The sequence below is a fragment of the Doryrhamphus excisus genome, chromosome 5 (assembly GCF_030265055.1).
Source record: "Doryrhamphus excisus isolate RoL2022-K1 chromosome 5, RoL_Dexc_1.0, whole genome shotgun sequence".
NCBI lineage: Eukaryota > Metazoa > Chordata > Actinopteri > Syngnathiformes > Syngnathidae > Doryrhamphus > Doryrhamphus excisus.
The window spans coordinates 10,917,382-10,941,491 of NC_080470.1; the positions used below are offsets into that span (position 1 = coordinate 10,917,382).

Consider the following 24,110-nt stretch of genomic DNA (forward strand, 5'->3'; position numbering starts at 1 on the left):
AAATAAAAAATTACACCAGCTGCTGCCTGAGGTTAACGTAATTCTCTGGAAAGCAGCAAGACTTGAGAAAATGCTGGCGCCACTAAAGGTTATGGAGATTGACAATAAAAACACCAGGAATGCATTTAGTGTCTCCTTTAGCCTGACGGTAAATTACACACACACACACACTCAAGTACACATACAGGGTACTGCCAAACATGCACATATATCGTCGGCGGGTATGTATACGCACAGGGACCCTTCACACAATGACATTTAGCCAGCAATAGCGAATGACATTTTCATGTTTAATGTTGATTTGCTGAGCTGCATGTTCATAAGCTGTCTTCCTACAACCTTTCATATGAATAAAGCTGACTTCAAGAGCACATTTGTTACAAATGTGAATTCATTTAGTATGTGTAAATACTGACAGGTCTTCTGTCTTTATATATCGTATGTGCTGAAAGTTGAAAAGAAGTCAACCTAGCCGCACCAAAATGTAGTCACCATTTCTTCATTTAGACCCTGGGTACCCAAAGACAGGTAGGTGTACCACTGGGGATACGCAGATCACCATGGGGGATACATTAAATAAAAATAAAACGGCTTGACTACATTAGTGGCGAACACTGAAACTTACATAATGCGCTCAAACGCCTCATTTGAACAGCTACAGCTGGTAGTACTGTGTAGAAAAAAGGTGATAGCATGAAGTTGTTTGTTGTTCTGTGTGCATGAGATGAACAAATAAGTAACTATGATGATGATGTTGTGTATTAAAAATGCTAATCTTTAGATTTTTCAAGATCGTTTATATTGTGTGGTAAATGAGAGTTGGTCTTATGTGGTTCAGTACTAATTTGTGTTTATATATATACATATATATATACATACATATATATACATATATATATACATATATATATACATACATATATATACATATATATATATACATATATATACACACACACACATATATATATATATACACACACACACATATATATATATATACATACACGTATGTGTGTGTGTGTGTAATGTGTGTAATATGTACGTGTGTTGTGTATACGTTTGTATATGTACTGTATGTATACATCTATACACACACACATATCTTTTGTTCATAAAATACAGTAAAAATGGCCATATTTCACACATAGTTGCAGGTAGTGATTAATCATAATTCATTCATGTGATATTCGATTAATTCAATAAATGTTTTTAATCGTTCACAGCCCGGGTTAAAATACAAACTTATTGCAATGTAGCATTATAGCATTAGCAAATATAAGTACACACATCACTCTCCTGGCTGTTCAGTAAAATGTGGATTAAGCCAAAAGGAAAAAAAATTGCACAAAAATACAAATCTTAATGAATCATAATTCATTTTGCTTAGATTTTTGCATTTTCTTTGGTTTTTGTGATGCCGCTCTAGATGGTTACCAGTGAGCATAGAACAAAAAATGGAATTTACTGTGAGATAGCAATAGTGCCATAGTGACGGCTGCTCAATACACAGTCAAAGGACAACGGCGTGTACTTTGCTGCGAGACTCACATCCCTGGCACACTCACATAGCAGTCAATTTCTTTTCCCACTTGTGCGACACACTAGTGGGATGCATGAAGTCTACTCAGCCTCTCTTGCCACTTCTTTAAATGTCACGTGTTAAAGAGGTTAGAAGCTTTATTTTCTCATTTCCTCATATTGTGTCATCAAAGGGTGAGTAATATCATGTACAGTGTTATTATACAACGGCTAACTTATTTTTACACTTAAATGTTAAGAATGTTCTGTTATAGTTGGGGTGGTTACAAGTGTCACTGTATCTTCCTATGAAAGGCAGCCAATAGAATCTTTACATTCAAGGTGTCATCAAACCCACAGATGCACTTCTGCACTCACTATTGGAGATTTGTTGCGGCTCCAAACTTTGCCAAGATTTAATAACATAATATAACACATTATCAGCCAGACCTCCTACAGGGACTATTAAAAATGAAAAGAGGCACTGGCAACCTTGTTAGCAATATCTACCTCCGCTTTATTCACTGGCATTCTTTCATATTATTCTGCCGCTTGCCTCTTTTTTTCTTATGTTTCAGAGAAAAAGGTGTACTGTGATAGGGAGACTAGCTGAGGAGTTACAGCCAGGCTGTGCATATAGAGCCTAAAGCGATATGGTGGTCTTGGAAGCTGCAGCCAGACGTCTTTAGCTTAAATTAGCATATATTATCCTGCATTGTGTGGTGGAAATGAGCTTTGTAAACACCATCATAAGGATACGGGAAAGGGTCCAACGACAGGCCCGAGTCGTCACCTGCATGCCGCCGGACATTCCAACCCCGCGACACTTTATGTTTAGCAACCAACAAGGCACGAGGCGAGACATTTAAAACCATCTCACGCCAGTCTGATCCACTCTACCCATTTCTATTTTAGTGTCTGACTATGTGTGTGTTAGTGTGTGGAGCAAAGCAGGAAGAGGCATTCCCAAAGGAGCAGTTCTCCTGAGTACCAGACAATCGGGGGGTGGGGTGGGTTTAGCCATGACACACACACACACACACACACACACACACACACTGATTTCCATTTTATATCCCCAAGGCTGCACCGTGTGTACCACCTCTACATCAAAAGGCCAAACCAACTGCTTTGGATTGGAAAAAGTAGTTTAATGGAAAACTATTTTATTGTGAGTCATGTTGCATCATCCTTTTAGTGTGTCAATCATGAATAAGCAAAACAAGTTTGGCAGCCTTTACTATCAGGACATCTTTGTAGGCCTCTACACAACTGGAGCTCATAGTGTTAGAGTTAATTTGTTTAAAAAAAACACTCCATAGAACTTTCATTCTTTCATTCATTTTCTACCGCTTGTCCTCACAGGGGTCGCGAGGGTGCTGGAGCCTATCCCAGCTGTCTTTGAGCGAGAGGCAGGGTACACCCTGGACTGGTCGCCAGCCAATCACAGGGCACATATAGACAAACAACCATTCACACTCACATTCATACCTATGGACAATTTAGAGTCACCAATTAACCTAGCATGTTTTTGGAATGTGGGAGGAAACCGGAGTACCCGGAGAAAACCCACATGCACGTGGAGAACATGCAAACTCCACACAGAGATGGCTGAAGGTGGAATTGAACTCGGATCTCCTAGCTGTGTGGCCTAACCACTTGAACACTGTGCAGCCCACTCCATAAAACTTATGTCTCTGAATTTCTGTATTTCTTTCCTGTACTTTTTGGCACATTCCAGCCTGGTCTTACCATTCTTCTTGCTAATGAATGGTTTGCATCTTGTAGTGTAGCCATTGTGCTTTTGGTGATGAAGTGTTCTGTTATTTAGTCATCACCTGCTGATGTTTTCCTTGGTCTCTTACTCAGTGCAGTGGTTTCTTTCTTCTTCAGGACATTTCAAATGGTTGTACTGGCTATGACCAATGTTTGTGCAACGGTTCTGATTGATTTTCCATCTTCTCTCAGACTCACAATTGCTTGTTTTTCATCAGACAGCTATCTGGTTTACATGTTGTTTTCACCTGTAAACAAGCACGTAATTTGCACGGGGGATAGGGGAGCCACAACCCCCACAAAAATCAGATCCGATCAGCCAATATAAACCCTCGAATTGAATCACATAATTCAGTTAATGAAAATATGCATTATCTTGCATTAATATCTTGTTGATTTCCTTTATTTATATAATTATCCGGCCAAACAGTAGCATATTTAATCATCTGATAATGTAAAACTTGGTATTTACCCAACCGGCTATCTATACCTTATGTTCACTTTGCTTTGGGGTGGATGGAGAAGAAAAATGAAAGGAGCACTAAAAAGACGACAACTATTTTTCATTGTTGGTCGACACCTACAGCTAATAAAAAAAGAAAAACTCCGGACCAAATGTAAATAGCCCTATTGCTAAGCCAGGTGATGATTTGTGAGTGAAGTTGGCAATCTAATTGTTGGATTGCCAGTGTATTGTTGATGAAACCAGAGGGTGTCAGGGATGAACTGTGGAGGACCAATGTCTTTTTTGCTAACTTTACACAATGTTGGCTAGCGGCATTACTAGTTGAACTAGATTTTTTTAACGTCTGCTGCATTTCTCCAGTCCTACATTTTAAATGCAGTGAAGTTTGTGCGGTTGGAGCGGTAACCATGGTGATGACAGACGCTCCTTCAAGTGACATTTCGCACCAGTCCTGGCTGTCATTTTTAACCAGGCTCTTTGCACAGCGTAGTAAGTTGTAGTCTAATATATTGTAATATTTACAGATATGCCGACTGTTGTATTTGTTCATTTGAACTGGTTATGCCCACTAATATGTCAAATCAGTTTGCAATGTTCTGATGTTGAGAATAGAAGAGCAAGCTGCACTCAGTGTGCCACCCTGTATTGTATGATGGATTGAGTCATGAATTGTGCATGAGAATAGTTGTTTGGGTAGTTTATTGGTGTCAATACAGTCATGCAATCGATTCATCTAAAGTTCTTGTGTTTTTTTTTTTCGTAGATAGTTGACACAAACACAAAATCAATTGAGTGCAAGCTGCCACATTCTTGCAATCTAGTGCTTAAACACAATAGGAAATAACTATTATTATTATTATTTATGTTTGTTCGTGGTGGCATAAATAGCCACAAGTAACAACACCAAGTAAATCACAGTAAAACTATCAGAGTGTATTTCTAATACAGGCACAACAAGTAAATGATTCAAGTGGAATTACTTCAGCAATTATGGGTAATGTGACCGCCATCGTGGTGACGTCAGTGAAAATGAGCCATTCAAATCTTGCCGGGAACAATCCGTCCATCCATTTTCTATGTCGATAATCTTCGAATAGAAACATGGTTTGCTCAAAAGTAAGAAGTTGGTCGAGAAAAACAAACATTTAAAAGTGAAAGAACGGACCAATGTGCTCTGAAATTGGAGTACCCATTGTGAAAAATCTACGAGAGTCATAGTACATGACTGATAGCACATGACAGCACAATTTACAGCACAGCAACATGAAAGTTGTATCTTATTTTATTCTTTTATATGCCAAAATAAGTATGTTGTAGGACAGTGGTTCTCAGTTACTTTAGGTCATGACCCGACTGGAGGGAATTTTTTTTTTTTCGCACACCCACTTATGAGAAACTGATGAAATGTATTTATTTATCTGTACTGTGCAGACTCAAATCAAAACTGAAACCAGCAAAATGTAACTTAGTAAAGCATACAAGCGTATTCAAATTGCCTGCTGAGTACGACAAATTCAGACATGTTGGCAGGTCTGCAGGGATAAATGTTTTGTCCCCCCCCCGATAGTTCACTGCGCCCCACTATTTGAGAAGCACCGCGAGCTAGTCAGTTTGGCAAAATAAGGTTCGGACCTTTGCTGTGGAAAAAAAACCCAGCATAAATTGACCTTCCTCAATTTCAGCAGAAGACCCCAGTTGTAGAATGTAGGTGGCAGTAACTTTACTTCTTAATACTTCAAAGCTCATACTCTCTTGTTCAGTTAATAAAGCACTAAATCATAAGGTTTCCTACGGCCACAACCACTGATTTTTGACCTGACGCTAATTAAGTGACAATTTGCTGTTGTAAACATATTATTCTAGGAAACTGTGGTTAATTAAATAGAGGTGTTAATTGTAGCATTTATGTTAGGTCAACTTTAGACCCATCTATGTAGTTAGCATAGTCCTGGCTACAAGGGAAGTCAGGATCCCCCACCAAAGAACACCTCAGCCTGTCTGCTTCCAGACATGGGGGAGGAAAGAGGAGGAGGAATGGTGCAATGGAGGAGGAGGAGGAGGAGGAGACAGCGAAACCACATTCCCAAGACAATGGCAGGTCTGTGGGACTTGCTGAAACTCTGGAGGGGCCTGGGGGCACATGGCCCACTGAAGCAAGATGTGACGAAGGCAAAGAAGCATGTAAGAAAAGCATTTAAGAAAAAAAGGATGGCAATTTGAGAAAAAGAGTTCACTTCATCTGCAAATATGTACGCATTAGCAATTACCCAAGGCCAAAAAGACATACTCGGATAGGTATTTATTTCTTCCTGAGTAAGCACTCTGTGGCAAACACAATCCGCATTCACATTCTTGTTTACGAAGACCCCATTTTTCGTTGTCACCATTCAAAACCTCACACACCAAACCAGGAACACAACTGATTATGGGCACGATTATGACACTTCCTGTGACAACCATTCTCCAGGTTAACAAATGTTCACTACCTGGAGGTGAGAGAAGAAGCAAACATAACAAGCTTCTTGTTATGTTTGGTTCTGTTAGAGGGAACTCTAGTGCGTTTGCTCTCTGAATACTGTTTGTTTGAGCCTTTGCAAACTACAACAAAGTTTTTTTTTTCTTTTTGGTCCAGACCAGACTACTGAACCAGAAGCGTGAACGCAACCTTAGACTTGTGCAACACAGGCAGGCAAACACGCTCACCAACGTTGGCCATCAATAAATAAATGGAGGCTGACAGAAATATCCACGGCATCATGGTAGCAGATAACCGTGCACCGCTTTGACACGCAAAAGGAGAGACCCACAAAGAGAAAAACACACACATCAAGACAGTAACACATACATGGAGAATGAAGACATTCGTAGAAGGAGGAGAAGATGTCTCCAAGTATTAGTCAGTGGCAGGGAGGTGGAACATGCTTCCCTCCCTTTGACCCTCTTTGGCTCCACCCAAAAGGAGTAAACACACACACACACACACAGAGAGAGAAGGGGAGGGCGGTGAACACAAAGCTAAATCAGAACCAGAAGTTGAGACAAAGCAATGGAGAACAGGCTTAGATAGAGCGGGTTGAGTATGCATTCTTGACTTTTATTGTGCAGCCCCTTTTTCTTTAATTACACAAAAATTGTAGTTCTTCCGTATTAAAATGTGTGTCTCCTGCAAATGGATGCAGTGTTATGTCCCCTGTGTGACACATGTACACACACACACACACACACACACACACACAGTTAGCATGCAGCATGAAGATCACATTCATGGAGGCACATGTTCTCCCTCTTCAATGATTAGTCTAAATATGCCAGTGATCACAGAACGGCAGGAAGACAGCAGCTACACACACATGCTATACCCTCTTACCATGCTCTAAAACACACACACACAGTTTCACTGGCTGTTTTGTTCCCCAAGCGGTGCCGGCAGGCTGCCAACACACACACACACACACACACACACACACACACACACACTTGCACACAGTCGAGTGAGCTTCATAGTCTTTCTGCAGGTACAGTAATGCTAAATTACTTTGCGTCATATATCCAGTATGAACTACTTGGCTGCGACCAGCAGAGGCGCTATTGATTCATTGTCAACATAGTCTGCTGTCGAAAGAACATGACAACATGTCAGATATGGGAAGTTAGCGACACCTATATACAGACTTCCTACGAGCTACGTGGACCACAATTATTCCATTCAAAATACCTGAATGGAAACAGGAGTTCAGAACCTTCAAAGAGATTACTATCCTAATCGAGGGAACTTCATCAAATATGCAACTGAATAATTTCCCCTATGTTCTTATGTCATATAGTGACAAGGAGTGTATTTACTGGCATATCTTAGGATAGAAAAATTAACTTTTTGTGCAAATGTATTTTTACAACTATTAAAATAGTTATTGCATACATTTTCTATATTTTGCCATAATTGAATATTTTTAAATGTACTAAATAATTTAAATATAATCAGTAATTAATTTTATGTATTTTTAAAAAATATTTTCCACAAATAAAAATAATATTTTATTTAATTTAATTACCATACACATTTGTGGTGGTGCATGTTGTGGTAAAGATGCCACAACACATGGCGGCATGAATCATGGCAAAGCAAAGTAAAGTAAATCACCTTTCTGGCATCTATTTGAGGTGCGGCATCTGTTAGAGTGGAGGCCACTATTCGAGGTAATGCTGCATTTTCTTAAAGAACTAAGTTCAGGAAGGAAACATGTCTCGCAAGAGTGGAAGCTTGTCTTATTAGCATGCTGCAACACATGTGCACCACGATTTACATGCAACATGGAGCAGCAGCGAAGACCCTGAGAAAATGATACACACACCTCTTTCTCTTTATGTGAAAGCCACACATGAACAGGCTACACAACCCCATGAGGAGAAATGGTCTTGTTTGCCTCTGTTATCTCCTTTTCTCAACACCACCCCCTTCCTCTTCTTTTTACCCCTTGCTTAACTTACTCTCTCTCCACAACCCTCCCTTCTCTCCCACAGCCCTCAGCCAATGGTGTCTGGGTGTCAGGCAGCTTAGAGAAGCTGTTGTCATGGTGATGGGGCTCCTGTCTGTGCTCTTGTCCCTCAGGCATCCCACATCCAGAAAGCAGCATTGTGTTTACATGACGAGAGGAGGAGGAAGGAGAAGGGAGGAGGAAGAGCCAGAGGAGGAGATCAAACTGCCCCACTTTGGCCAGCTTTTATTGTGCATGCATGCATGCATGTGTGCTTCGACTCTGTAGACACGAAGGCATCTCACACTCCTATTCCTGGCACCTCCACCCAATCTATGACCTTTCCTGGACTCCAGTATGCAGACAGGCAGGCTTGGCCCAGTACAAAACCACCACCACCCCCAACAACGAGATCAAGTAGCCATCCCAAAACACTTGCACCTGGTGCTGCCCAAAATAAGGTTCCCGTGCAGCCCAGTCATGATGCAGGATGGCATAACCGCGACCATGGCCATGGGGTTACACAACTATTCTTCTGAAGCAGGTGCACGTTTAACAGTATGTCTTCTCGAGGGACAAAACTAAACAAATTCTACTTTAGAGTAGACAGTGTGCAGCTTGTATAGCAGTGAGGATTTACTTATCCACTGAAAATGAGTCAACGCAATTAGCTAATTGTACAGTGATAGGACCATGGCTCTCGCCCGAAGACAGCTGGGATAGGCTCCAGCATGCCCGCGACCTTTGTGAGGATAAGCGGTAGAAAATGAATGAATACTGTCATAGGTGAAGGCGATGGATCTAACAGCCACCAGCTTCACGAGTGATGTTATCATGGACGAGGATTCCAGTAACAACTGGTGAATTCCATGCCCAAGAGAAGTAAGGCAGTGCTAGATAACAGTGGTTGGACGATGCAGGAAGGTTGGTGGTTCGTACCTGGCTTCCTTCAACCCAATTACTGTTGTTGTGTTCTTGGGCAAGTCATTTCACCCACCTTGCCTCCAGTGTCGCCCACCGTGGTGTATAAGTGTGAATGAATGTTTAGTGGCGGCTGGAGAGGCTGTGGACCTGAATTGGCAGCCATATTTCCGTTAGTCTACCCCAGGGCAGCTCTCTCCAGATTACCACCACCAGTGTGTGACAGTGAAGTGAATGTATAAGGGGTTTCGCTGTGAAGAGCTCTGAGTACTTTGTAAAGAGGCACCACATAAATCCAGTACAGTAATATTTAATATTATTATTGAGGAAAAGCGGTAGAAAATGAATTAATGAATGAATTATTATCTTGTGTTCAAACACAATATTCACACATTGGACACAAAACTTTGTACCATCATGGCACTGGTGCCGATGTAAACCAAACAAGACCAAAACACTAAGATATCAGTGCCTCATTTTGGTGCTAAATGAATACTTATCGATTCTTGCATATCTTTACCTTACATTTTAGCACGGCCATAAGCTGTTTCAAAAATATTGATTTGGAATCGGTATCAGATAATATGTAAATAACACCCAACCTAAGTTTACTGTGATGTGTACTCACTTTTAGAAAATAATTATTTAACCGTTTAACGCGGTTAATTGGTTCCAGACTTGAGCATGATAAGTGAATTTCCGTGGCATAAAAAAAAACAGTTTGCAGATTCTAAATACGATTATTCAAATTCCATAGACATAAAATAGCACCCATATAGTCACCCAATATAATAGATATAATCAGGGAATATAAGACATATTAGACACATAAGATAACATGGACACAACCTAACATGTTAGCAGTTCCTTGTTTTCTTCTGGACAGTGTACGTCCTGCAGTGATTATTGATATCAATGTATTGTGATGGCAGTTGTATAGTAGACACAATAAGAGTAAATAAGCCATTTAAGACGTAGATAACAGGTGTCAGTGTTCCTCAGTGGACCTTAGTGGAGGGCGGACAGGTGTGTAGAGAACAGGAAGTGATGTTGTCGGTTCAGAGTTGTGTTTTAGCTTATCATAGGTTATGGCCCTAACAGTTGCCCATGTTATTATTATGATTAATATGTTGTTGGCAATCACCAAAAACTGACACCTGGTGGTCAATGTAGAATACAGTACTACATTCACAATTCGAATGCTTTTTCTGCTTTGCATTTTTATTTTAGTTAATTTAGCTGCTTTTATGCTTGAGAATGCTTAGTACATTTTGCTGAAATGACTGTACAAGCTTTACACTGGCTTCTCTAAAGTATATCCAAGTTGACTTTCTATAGCTTTGTTCGTTGATATGATAATAAAATGCTTGCTGAAATGTAAGTGGTGTACTCACCTTTGGGAGATACTGTACATGTAAATAGACGTCGATCTCGGTACAGTATAAAATGGAAAAAATACACACGAGAGAGCCATTAAGTGGCTGTTTGGTGTATATCACAATGTAAACAACTGGAGAGGTGCGTCATTCCCAGCAGGAGCCCTCTCTCCTCTTCCCCCCCTCCCTCTCTCCTTTACATGGCTGGTAAAGACAACCCCCACCCCCCAACGTCAAGAATCAGAATCTAGACCAGTAGGAAGCTAATCCGACTCTCCGGCTGGAGACCCCTCCTCTAAAATGGCACAGTGGGGGTAGTCTGATGAAAAAAAGGCTATGAAAGGCCGCGCTGAGGCAAAGCAAGACCCCTGCACCGCCTGTAGAACACTCTACAACTCAAGACTGTCCGTCAAAGTTTTTGCCCTCCTCTGTTTCTATATACAGGTTAAGGCACTTAACGTCTAAACTGTGTTCTCACCAACCATTAACATCCTGTTTGCTCAAGGCCGAGGCTCTTGACTGCAACACTACGTTTCACTCACAGTCAATGAAGTGCCACATCAAAATGAGCTTCGGAGGAGGCAGAAAAAAAGGCTATTTAAGGAAAGGCCCGGAGCCCTTACTACACTTTCTTTTTACTGTAAATGCCATGTCAACCATCAAAATGAAATAAATAGCTACGGTGAAAAGTGCCTCTAAAAGGTGAACTCAATCTAGGCAATTTGATGCCTAAAATCTGGTTTATTCGACTGGTGTATTCACTCCCATCCGTGCTGATGCTAGCACATTTGCAGGAGGTGTGATTGCTCTTGCAGAAACTGCCCAACCACACGACTGTGAATAATCGATGCAATCGCAAGTTACAAATGATGAATAGGCATTCTGCCTAATGGAGATAATAATCCACGAAATCAAAACCCAACCTGGGTTGTGTAATAACTGACTGTTGTTCCCACCAGTTATTAATGATGAACAGTCATTTTGCCTCACACATATTATAATCCAAAAAATAAAAACCCATACTCATGCACCAGCATCATTACCAAACCTGGAACTGCTGTATAATCACTTTGATTGTTCCTCCCACCAGTTATTAATGATGAACAGCCATCCCAACAACATAATGGGAAAAATAATCCACACAGTCAAAACCTACACTGTTTTTGCTAATGCACAAGCACACGCATGGCTGCCCAACCTGGATGTGCTGTATAATCACTGTGATTGTTCCTCCCACTAGTTATTAATGATGAATAACCATCTTAACAGCATTATGGAGATAATAATCCACAAAGTCAAAACCCACACTGTGTTTGCTCATGCACGAGCACGCAACATATCGAATGCAAATGTCATTTAAAGAAACAGAATGACTCAAAATAAGCCACAAAGTTGTGTTATAGTGTTGTATTATCAAGTGATGACGTATATGAATATGTTGAGGAACGCAACACAGAGTAAGGAATTGTAGCCAAATGAAGCGCACCCTCTTCTTCTTTTTAACTGTCCTATTACTGCCGTCCATTCATGTTGCGATTTCAAGAGATTCTAACAAAAAGTACAAAAAATAAATCTGGCAGCAATCTGCTCCAGCTCTCGTTGAACCCGATAAATCATAGAAGAGCGTGGGCGAGTGGGAATGACTTTGACATCACGCAGTCATAATGACAGTTTGATGCTTGTCTGAATTTTTAAAAAGGCAAACAATTGGAGCCAAGGACATGTTTGAATCTTGTCTTTGAGACTAATTGTTCATTAATATCTGCAGGGTGTCCTTTCAGAGAAACACACACACACACGCACATTTTTATACAGAACAACTTGATGACAGAGGCAAAGTAGCTCATTTTACTGCCTCCTTATTCTACTCCTCAAACCAGTGATATTATTGTTTGGACAAATACACCACATGATGGTGCTGTTATTAAATCCTATGACTCACATGGACTTGAAATTTCTCACACAGTTCCAGCTCCTGTGCAAACCAACCATGGTAACTTTAGGGTGTTTAGCCACATTGCCACAAAATTTGGTACACACAGCAGGGCCCTGACTGTCATGTTTCATAATTATTTGTGCAGCATACAAACTGAGGTAAATACAGGTAAAACATGGTATAAAAATAAAAAAGCACAGTAGAAATGGCCATGACAGTAAAAACTAGACAAGATTGATAGCTCACACCCAAACAGAACGGTGTCGGAAGGGTCTAGGCATGATAGGAAGACACAAAAAGGTATTTCAAAAATCTTCACCAAAAAGTGGAACGTAGGAATCACACAAAGAGAGCTCAGAAGCTTGGCCGCAGGAATAGCAACAGGAGGTGCAGCGTCGTGCACAGAAATCCAGGAGCCGTCGTGACGCAAGAAAAGTAGCAGGAATGGGCAGGAACATTTGTGAGAAAACAATATAAACCGGTAACTGGCTCTAGACTCAGCGGAACTACATAAAAGCACAGATTGCTCTTCAAACCCAGCTGCGCTCATAGCTCTCACACGGAAAGTAAAGGTGCTGCCTACTGTATCGAACAGGAAATGAGAATACAAAATAAGAGTCTTAAATAGGGAATCATATTGGAAACCAAGGAAACACAAACGCAAAGTCCAACGGTCACACAGATCCTGACACTGACTGGCTCATGCGTGTACAATTTGAGCAAGATTGGTTGAAAAACATGACAAACCCAGTTCTAATTAATTGGCCATAAGTCATTGACGATTTGTGTAATGATTATAAAACTCTGAAGATATCTATATTAGCTACATGCTAGTATACTTTCCAAAGCATTTTCACCACAACCCATAAGGGGCGCTACAAATGTCATGTCCCACGGGGTGTTCGCATTTTTTCACAGCTCTCCAAACAGGACAAATTCACCTGCTCCCATCCACCTTCCCTCTCTCTCTCCGCCTCCACACTCATCCCTGCTGCCCTCCAGCCTCACAGCAAAGTAGAGAGCAATCCCTCGGTGGGTCAGCCAGATTAAACCGCTGCTGTAATCCGCTTGGCTTTCACCTCCTTGTCCTCAGCCTGAGCGAGAGAGCTAGAGAGAGATGGATGGGTGGAGGCGATGAGGAGGGGCAGAGGAGTTTAAAGGGCAGCGGGATGGAGACGCAAGTGAGATAGCAAAGGAAAAGCATGGTGGGGATGGAGGGGAGGGATCTTAATGACAACAAGGGCATGAAGGGAGCAAACCAGAGAAATAAAAGAGGCAAATAATGAATCTAATGAAGGATAGACATTAGGGAGAGTTGCAAACAATTCATAGGGAATGACACTGTTTGGGCCATGTGATGTAAAAAAAAAAAAAAAAAGATGGAGGAATGTGACTGTTAACAGGTACAGGAGCACAGAGAGTAGGGGGAGAGGCAGAAAGAGGGACGGATATCCTGCGTGGAGGCTGTGATATATGAGCAGGCCAAGTATGGGGGTTGGTTTTGCCAATAAAACCAAAGGGGAGCCAAAGAAAAGGGATAAAGTAAAATAAGTGGGTCCAATCTCCTCCCTCCCTGCCTCAACAGAAGCACAACAAAATCTCCAAAAGGTACAAAAGGGCCAGCCAGTTTATGCCTGCAGTAAAGTCACACATTTATGCACAAAAAACACCACCAGAGTGACTTTAAAGCACAAATAGTAGTTCAACATGCTAAGGAAAGTTACATTGAAGGGCATCCCATATTTACAGTTCAACATGTACGAAAAGGAGCAGAGCTTATATTCAAACACTTCATGTCTCATCAATTATTGTCCAATTAATTTGTTTACTTCCTGTTTTTAACATTTCCACATATAGTATTACCATTCTCACCCTGCGATTGGCTGGCGACCAGTCCAGGGTCTACCCCGCCTGCCGCCCAGTTAGCGACCCTAGTGAGGATAAGCGGCATAGAAAACAGATGGATGGATATTACTATCCTAAAAACTTCTATGGTTGACCACTAACAAACAAGAAAGAAATCACCATAAAGAGTTGAAAGTTCATTCATTCATTAATTTTCTATCGCTTATCCTCACAAGGGTCGCGGGAGGTGCTGGAGTCTATCCCAGCTGTCTTCGGGCGAGAGGCGGGGTACATATAGTCAAACAACCATTCACACTTTCATACCTATGGCAAATATGGAGTCGCCAATTAACCTAGCATGTTTTAGGAATGTGGGAGGAAACCGGAGTACTCGGAGAAAACCCACGCATGCACGGAGAGAACATGCAAACTCCACACAGAAATGGCTGAGGGTGGAATTGAACTCGGGTCTCCAAGCTGTGAGCTGAAAATTTTGTTAACAAGTGACAGTTTACATGGTCATACCGAATAAAAGTGTAGGGACAACATGTTGTGAGTCCACGTTTGTCAAAAAGGTGACAAGAAGCCAAGGAAAAAGCTCAATATACACCTGGATTTGCTGACATCTTGAATCACAGCGGCTTGAACAATTTAGTGTGACTTTCAAGGCATACTTCCCCCAAATGTTGGCAAATTTTCAAATTGAATGACTTCTTATGAGGTTAAATCAAGTCAAGTTTATTTATATAACCCTTAATCACAAAGGAGCCTCAAAGGGCTAAACAAGATGATGATAGAAGGCATCCCCTGATCTGAACCCCCATCCACGCAAGGAAAAACTCAAAACCCAACCCCACGTTGCACTGTATTGGCAGTTTTTTTTAAATCTTTTCTATCCACTATGATTTATCATTTATGTAGATGATTCATTTCCACAACATTAGCTTTCAGAGGATTAGCATGTTGCTAACATATGAGGGATTCTAATGCCATTCTGCTCTCTGATTACGCCATGCTTATGAGCTCCATCAATAAACCAAGAAAGGAAGAAGCAGTCCAACAAGAAAGGCAGAAAAGAAAAACAAATATCTCTCTCTCGCTCTCGCTCACACACACACACAAACTCGCACACGCCTCACAAGAAGTGATTGATGATTTTAGGAAGGAGGCTGTCTGACAGAGGAAGTCCAGCCTGGGTCAGACCCGGTCTACACAACAAGGACCTGTGCGCCATCTGCACAGATTTGTGGACCCTCTTTTGCACCCGTGTGTATTTTGGGTTACGTTTATGACAACAGCCATTACGAGGGATAATTAAAGAGCAAATGAAGACAAACGATTTGATTGCCGAACGCACCCCAGTCCCGGTCAATCCACCATCTAGGTGGCTCCCATTCACATCCATTGATCAGCTTTACAACCTAAGTAGCTGGCCGGGAAACTAAACGGTGGTGATCAATGCTATTTAACTGAATATTGACTGCCAAGACCCAGGAGGGGGGGTAGAGGGGGGGGGGCAGCAAACGAAGCAATGATAGCATATGATATTGTTTGTTTCAATGATGATAAATGTTGGCAAAGAAACAAGTACAGGCAGTGCCATAAAATCACTGCAGGTTCTTTTAGATGCACCACAATGAAGTTGATGCTGCTTTTCCATTCCTCTCACTGGTTACGCTTTTCAAGGAAAAAGGGAATGTCTCATTGGAATCAGCCTCTCCTTTGTTCACCCAAAGCTTGACGGAGGTTTCAAGTGGCGCATGACAATGGCTACCAGTGCCGCAATTAAAACATTTTGACTAAATGCTCCATCACGTGTGCCTGTATTGTTCATATTGTATTCAATTAAATCACCTGTTTGAGGCATTTACATTTATTCACAATAAACAAACATAGGGAGGTATGATAAATTTTTAGAATAAATAATAATACTAAATCATTTGAAACTAAATGTTGGCATAATGAATAAAAACATCAACAATAAAATAAGATCCCTAACATTGACAAAAAGAGCAACAAGATGGTATTATGTATATTATTTTATATTATCTCATACAGTATATGTATTAAAATAATTTCAAATAAAGTTAAGATAACTAACAAATAATTTATATCATAAATAAAACAATGAATTAAATGAACCCCAATAATGGACAAAAACAGGAACAACATGGCAGCATTTGGTAGCTATTAAGAGAGTATGTCGTTACCATGGTGACCACCCCAGATCTGGCCCCGAGGAGCCCATTTGGTGATTGTGTTGTGCACTATAACGCTATCCAGGTCTGTATTTGCACCTCAAGCGTCAAACCCAAATATTTGTCTGTTTAGCGTTTGCAAAAACATAAAAAAAACAGCAAAATGTGGCCAAACTTTAGAGAATACAGACTATAGTAGATGTGTGTGTGTGTTTTGCATCTTCTCAGTTCAGCAGAGGCTCATTAATTCAACAGGAATGGAAATCATTTCTGCACAGAGCGCACCAGAGACCGAAAGAGACGCAGGGGAAGGCATGTGAAGGGGGTGCCCATGCAGGAAAAGGGGTTTGGCAAATTCGTGTATATGTATTTTTATAGGTTGAAATCATCTAGTTATTTCATAATTTTACATGCTAGGTAAACCAAAGGATGTGTAATAAAGGAGGATAATATTTGACCAATATATGAAAAGTGTTTAATTCCCTCTTTCAAGTGACTGGATTATGCAAAAAATTGACACACAACATTCATATTTCAATACGGGAGTGAATACCAGCATTCTAAAAAAAAAATAAAAAAAAGAGCATGAAACCCACTATGACAGCCCCAAAACACCTCCAAGATTACACACAAAGTCATTGTCTAAATAGTTGTGGGAACTTCATAGGCTGCATGAATGCTGCCTCCACTGGGGAGCTGCGGTTCACTGAACCGTCGACTTAAACAGGCTTCATTGTATAAGGAAATATAAGGAACATAATCAGGACTAAATCCCCCCAGGGTTTCCTCTACACGCAGCCAAAAGTCTGGAAAAAACAACCAAATATAGCAACCAAATATGTTAATATTAAAAGGTAGTTTGACGTGATGGCATCCCCCCCTCCCTTCGTGCTGACATGGCCATATCCAGCAGACCACCAACCAACCAGACAATATGGAGACGCTAATCTGGCCATGCGATGAGGCGATTACAGCATCCAGAAAAACAGTTCACGCAGAGAAAAGGAGTTAGCGGTGTTGCTCTGACAGAGTTTTATGTGTTACACACACACAACTCATTCAGTGAAAGCTGACCTTTTCCCAGCTTAACAGAGTGCAGTGCGGTGGATCTCTCTCTACCACAAATGTCACAGTCCACAGAAGAGAAGATCTGCAACAATGAACGTAGATCTGACTGCATATGAAGTCTAACGTATGGAATCCGCACAAAAACAAAAAAAAAACATGCAGTCCTCTTTAGAATGCCATCAGCAGCAATATGAATATCTAAAGGCTTAAGTCTTTAGGTCAGACGTTCGCACATTGAAGTACATGGTTTGGGGATTTTGTGGCTCTTTTTAGAAGAATTAATCCTGAACAGTAACTGCGGCAGCTGCTGACCTTCCTCTGACCTGACCACAGGATGGCTAACAGCTCCATCGAGGAGAGAACATTGAACATACAGTTTGTATCATGGGAGAAATCACATAACTACATTTATTCCCGTGACTTACAATCAACAGTACCTCTGACAATTACAATTACATGTCAAATAAATACATCCATACATATCAAGCAGCACCTATTGGTAAAAAGAGGGGCCAGGCAGGTGTGACTGCAGCCACGGAGGTAATCAGCCATTCGATGGGGAGTCATTCCACCCTGAGCCAACAGGCTGCAGTAGAATAATTGCCTTGAATAAAAATAATTATTACAATGCATTAAAGCCACTGTCTGTCAAGATGCCTTGTGTGGCATTAAAGCACAAAAGCCTACACATGCTTTGTACTTTGTTTATTTGACAACTAAACCCAATAAGCAAGGGGATACAAAGACACTGGTGTGTCTGTGTGTGTGTGTGTGTGTGTGTGTGTGTGTGTGTGTGTGTGTGTGTGTGTGTGTGTGTGTGTGTGTGTGTGTGTGTGTGTGTGTGTGTGTGTGTGTGTGTGTGTGTGTGTGTGTGCGTGAGTGTACGGCACGTGCATATGATTACACAAAAACAACAATTAAAGCACTTCTATGCACGTGCATCCAGCCATTGCATTATTGACAGAACAGCATGTTTATTTGAGCTGGGTACTCATCTGGTACTTCAGACTGGTGGACTGGCGAGCGCAAACGCACACACACACACAGTGCCAGGGCTAATCATAGGCCGGCCTGCTGCCTCTGAGACAAGCAGTGACAACAGTTGAGCAACAGAAGAGCAACTTAGGAGATCTATTGATCTTCTCTGTCAATCTAAATCCAGGGTGTCCAAAGGCCCGGGGGCCATTTTCAGACCACAGTTTTGTTTTAATTGGCTCTTAACATATTCTAAAAATGTCATTAATTAATTTTATATGATATATATAGATACTGGTTTTCTCTGGGTACTCCAGTTTCCTCCCACATTCCAAAAACATGCTAGGTTAATTGGCGACTCCAAATTGTCCACAGTTATGAATGTGAGTGTGAATGGTTGTTTGTCTATATGTGCCCTGTGATTGGCTGGCGACCAGTCCAGGGTGTACCCCGCCTCTCGCCCGAAGACAGCTGGGATAGGCTCCAGCACCCCCTGCGACCCTCGTGAGAAAAAGCGGTAGAAAATGAATTAATGAATATATAGATACTACACTAATTTGCTGTCACCTGTAACACAGAGCTAAGATGTTCTGTTGACCTACATTGGATTGCTTTTAGCATCCTCACTGCACAAAACATATCAAAGTAGCCCCTGCACCTTTCAGTTTTTCTGTATTTGGACACCACTAGTCTCAATACTTTTTACTGAATGGTGATGGTCATGGTTTAGTATATTTGGAACATGCTTAATGAAGTACATCACGTTGACACTTGCAAAATTCGACGTGTCCAAAAAGAGTAGAAAGCTTATTTATTCTTACTCTCGCTCCATGTCTCAAAAATGGTTTCCACTTTATGGTGTTTTAAGACTCCCAGAGACCAGCCTTCAGACAATCCTTTCAATGGTCGTCAGTGTTTCGGAGCTAATGAGGAACAGCACAACCGGAGCGCTATACTACTAGTCGTCCTCCACACAGAGAGAACAGGAAGTCATGCATTTTCTGTCCTGAATGCGTCGTTACCTCATAGCACATTAACTGCATACCAGGTAGAGTACTTGTGTGGTCTCCAAAAAGTTACTAAAGAAAAAAGTATTTGTTCGTGCACCATGCGAATGACAGGAAAGGCGAGCTTGGCAGGAAAAACAACACAGACGAGATGCCACAGATACAAACACCTCAGGCATGGAGGGGCCGACCTCAAACTTCCAACCCCCTCCCCACTGAATCAAGCTGGTGACAGTCAGGCCCAGCAGTGATTAATGTTATTTTTGGGGGAGGAGGCGTTAATGTTGTTTGTTTGTTCACCACTTTGCTGCGAGCACAAATGCTGACTTGGGCTGAATATTGGAATTTATTATATACAACCACTTCATTTTTTAACTTAATGCTTAGGATTGCTTGAGAAAGTGTGAAGGAAACGTTCCACCACAAAACATGTTGCAAAAGTCAATGAGCAAACTGCTCAGCCAGCATTCATAGTGCTGATGAGTTCACTGTAAACAACAGTGCGGCGAGTGTAACACGCATGACTTGAGTGATGCAACCAACATTTTAAAGCGTATGCAGGGGTAGATGAATGCTGGTGAATGCTGACCACTTCAACAATACTTCAAGTTCAGCTACTGCCAGCTTGTGGAGTTAATAAAATAGCAGGTGATTGCCTACAGCCACAACTTAACCTTAATCTGGCACTATTTAGTCTTGGGCTTGCATCAATGATATAATTGCATTGGCTTGTAGAGGCGCTAATTTGAGGCGTTAAAGTGCGGTCCGGGACCACTTGCTGCTGGCGGCTGCTTTTTTTTTTACTGGCCCACGGCACAATCTAAAAATATAATTTAATATTAGAAAACTGAATAAAAAAACAGCAGCAAAAATAGAATAAAGTCAAATTTTTATATTATATAAATATAAAAAATATATTTGTTATCTTAATCTCCAAAATGACTTTGTCGTTAATCTAAATGAGCCTTGGAACTGGAAGGCACACATGCGTTTTCTTCTTCTACAGTTTGGTGTGTCACATGGTTCCGTCTGCATATCTGTTTACAGCGCCACACATTGGTGTGCCTTGTGTATTATATCGTTTTCACCCAGTCATGCGTTCCTATCTGGATGCAACTATTTACTAATCTGGGATGCAAACTTTTTTCAACCATCCAGGTAGACACGGCCTAAGAGGGCATTCAGGGGTAAGCGGGCTAGGAGAATTTAATTTGCACTCTGCATGCAAGGAGACGAAGCAAACGCTTCAGGGTCTGGCTGATGGAGTCGCTTCAACCGTGCATGTAGCACGACTAATGCACACTCTCTTTGCCTCCACTATGCACTGCAACCTTACGTCAACAAATTACAAAAAATGTCAGCAAATCTTGCAAGACTTCAGCTCAGTGCATCTAAAAACACACAAGATTCTCCAAAGTCCAGTCCATGCTCGCTCCAGAATGTCACAGAAGATGTTGCAATTCAGTTTTCTTCTCAGTGAACCACAGCTCACGTAGACCAAGATCATGCATGACGCTTGCACACCATGCTTGACTGTAGACAAGAACTAATTTCTGTTGCCAGCTATTTAGACAATAATGACTGTTGAGTGGATGTTAAGTGGATAGAAACGTTACTATAAAACCTAGACTCTTGAGGATAAGCAGCATAGAAAATGGATGCATGGATTACTATAGGATTGTTGCTCAAGAAGATATATTGTAATAATAACTGAAATGGGAGGGGTGAACTCACTTTTGTGAGACGCTGTACTCTACAAGTAGTAAGGCATTGGTGAAAAGAGTCTGGACACCCCTGAGCTAAATGATTAGCTCCATTATTTTTGTTTTTTTCTGGGGTGCCACCACAGTAGCGGACCAATGATGGTAATAGTGCCGAATTTAGTGAAGTGATACTGTGGTACTGTCCTAACTGTGCAGTACATCATCAAAATACAACCAAATATAAGACAACCCCTTTTTGTCAAGGATTTTCAAAAATTATCATCCTCTTTTTTTTTTCAAATCAGTGACACTGATGTTACTGCTGCTTCCTAATTTGTTTATTTTCTATGTGGGTGAGTGAAAGTAAGATGAGTTTCATTGGGCGCCACCGCCTACTTTATGTATACATTTCTAGACGACACATCTTTTTCAGACTTTTTTCACAAGAGAAATAATAGTTTAGGAACATGGCAAATCAGCAGTCAACTTGCATCCTGGAGTGGATTGTGTTCCACCTTAGAGGTTCTGTTGTACATCCTTTGCTGCTCTTTGCCTGCTTTGAAGCCTCCCTCTGTCCATGTCTGTCAAACATGGATCCAGAGGTGCTCCCCCAAGTCAAGATTGAATGTTTTAAACCACAATGAAGCAGCAGGGAAGGGAATCATAAACAATATTTGATCTTGAGCTTCTGTCACTTTCAGACTTCCAGCTGAAAAACACACACACATACACAGCTTGAGGGCAGCACTCCCGTAGATATAGGTGTATAGACACACACATACACAAGGTACAGTAAACAAGCACACATAGACAAAGGCATGCATGGGACAAAGTCTATAAGAAGGGGGGAGGGAAACTAGAAAGACTGATGGAAATGATGGAGAAATGCCGCTTGTGTGTAGGCAGCACTTAAAGCGACGGCGGCCAAGAAGAAGATATCGCCTTGCCAACTCTATGTGTGTTTCTCTCTCTCTCTCTCTCTCTCTCTCTCTCTCTCTCTCTCTCTCTCCCTCCCTCATCTCTCCATCCGAAAAAACCTACTCTGCTTACATTATAGATGTTATTATTATTCCAGCATGTCGTCATGTCGCCCCCGCTTCTCTCCTTCCCCCGAGCAAGAAAGCGGGCACTGCTGGCACCCGGCCAGATTACCCAATCAATCTCCTGTGTGAGCGAGGGAAGGAAAGAGGGTGGAGGGGGGAAGGGTGGCGGCGGTAGTGGCGGGAAAAGATGCAGAGAGGAGGGAGGGAGGGAAGAAAAGGCAGAGCAGCAGGGGGGCTGGAGGATAGTGGAGGAGGGTGAAAAAGACCTGAGCAGGAAATACGAATGGATGAGTAAATTCTGCAAAAGGGGGTGGAGGGAGGGGGTACAAAGAAAGAAGAGCACCTGGAGCAGGAGCGTATGTGTCGAGAGAAAACACACACATACACACACTGCGTACATACACACACTGCGTACATACACACAAAGGTTGGGCCATCAAGCTTGTTTACAGAGTGCGGCTCCTCCCCCCCGTGCCACCTGTTACTGTGGTACAGCCTGACAAATGTTTAACCCTCCCAAAGAATCTCCTGGCAACGACACAAGCACAGCACACCTCCATCCGTCCCATTATTTCTTTAAAATATATATTTACAGGCTTTTTGGGGGGGGTGTAGTGACTTTCAAGCAGCTGGCGTGGTTACTGCAGGATTCAGCTCTGGCCTCTATTCTGACCCTAAAGAGGACTGACATTACAGGAAAGTGATGGATGGATGGCCCTGTAAAAAGTGACCTTACATAACCTGCCACATTCACAGTGACACGAACATTAGCCCCTTTCACACACAAAGCAAAGTTTTTCCTTGTTTTTTTTCACGTTACTATTTTCTATGAGCCCTGTGATTGACTAGTGACCAGTTCAGGGTGTACCCCGCATCTCGCCTAAAGACAGCTAGGATAGGCTCCAGCAACCCCGCGACGCACGTGAGGATAAGCGGTAGAAAATGAATGAATTAATATTTAATAACAGCAGCAAAAATGTAAACACTAACTGTCTACAACAGTAACTCTCCCAAAGCTTTAGAAATGCTTTTATAACATTTTACAGGCGGATAGACCCAAAAGATCATACATCTGAACAATTTAAGCGTGACAAAAATTAAACACATTTTTTAAATTGTCAAAACATGCAACACCACATGGCTGGGCTGTTATCAAACCCCATTTGGTAGATTGACTTGAAATTTCTCACACATCAAAAAAAACAACTAACTTTGGGTATTTGGTGCACTCTTAGTGGACTGACAAGCATGTTTGTAAAACATAGCCGCCATGATGTTAAGCAAGACTTATCAAATAATGACCCATGCGTACATTGGTCTAATGATTATAAAACTTATTACATGTACAGCAGCATGTCTTCCCCCAAATACAATTCCTTAAACTTTTTGGCACCCTTACATTGGGTGCCACAGAAGTGCAACAATATCAAAAGGGTGGTGCTGCAAACACGGCAGTTTTTTGAATGATCCACTGAGAATTGCCACTTCTTTTTAACAATAACAAAACAAACAGAAATACCAACCTTTACTCACAGCTGCACATCTGCCCTTTGAGCTATATTCAATATGAAAAATGAAAAAACAAAAATAGAGCAGTTACAGTTTTTACTATTGTTAGAGCTCTTTAGACATGAAATAATATCCCTATAGTGATTTTTAAACTTGTATACAGTAGACTTTTTGGTTTCAGGAGAGAGACTCAGAGAAACAGAGAACACATTTAGTGGACATTCACACAGGAGCTGCTATCGGCCACTCTCTACATTGCTCACCTGCTGCTAGCACTCAGCTAACAGTCAC

General features: G+C 41.5%; 1 protein-coding gene across 2 annotated transcripts in view; it reads right to left on the minus strand.

The window, feature by feature from the left end:
- The window catches only part of ssbp4 (single stranded DNA binding protein 4), an 85,116-nt gene that overhangs the window by 27,245 nt on the left and 33,761 nt on the right, over positions 1-24,110 (minus strand). The window lies entirely within an intron of this gene.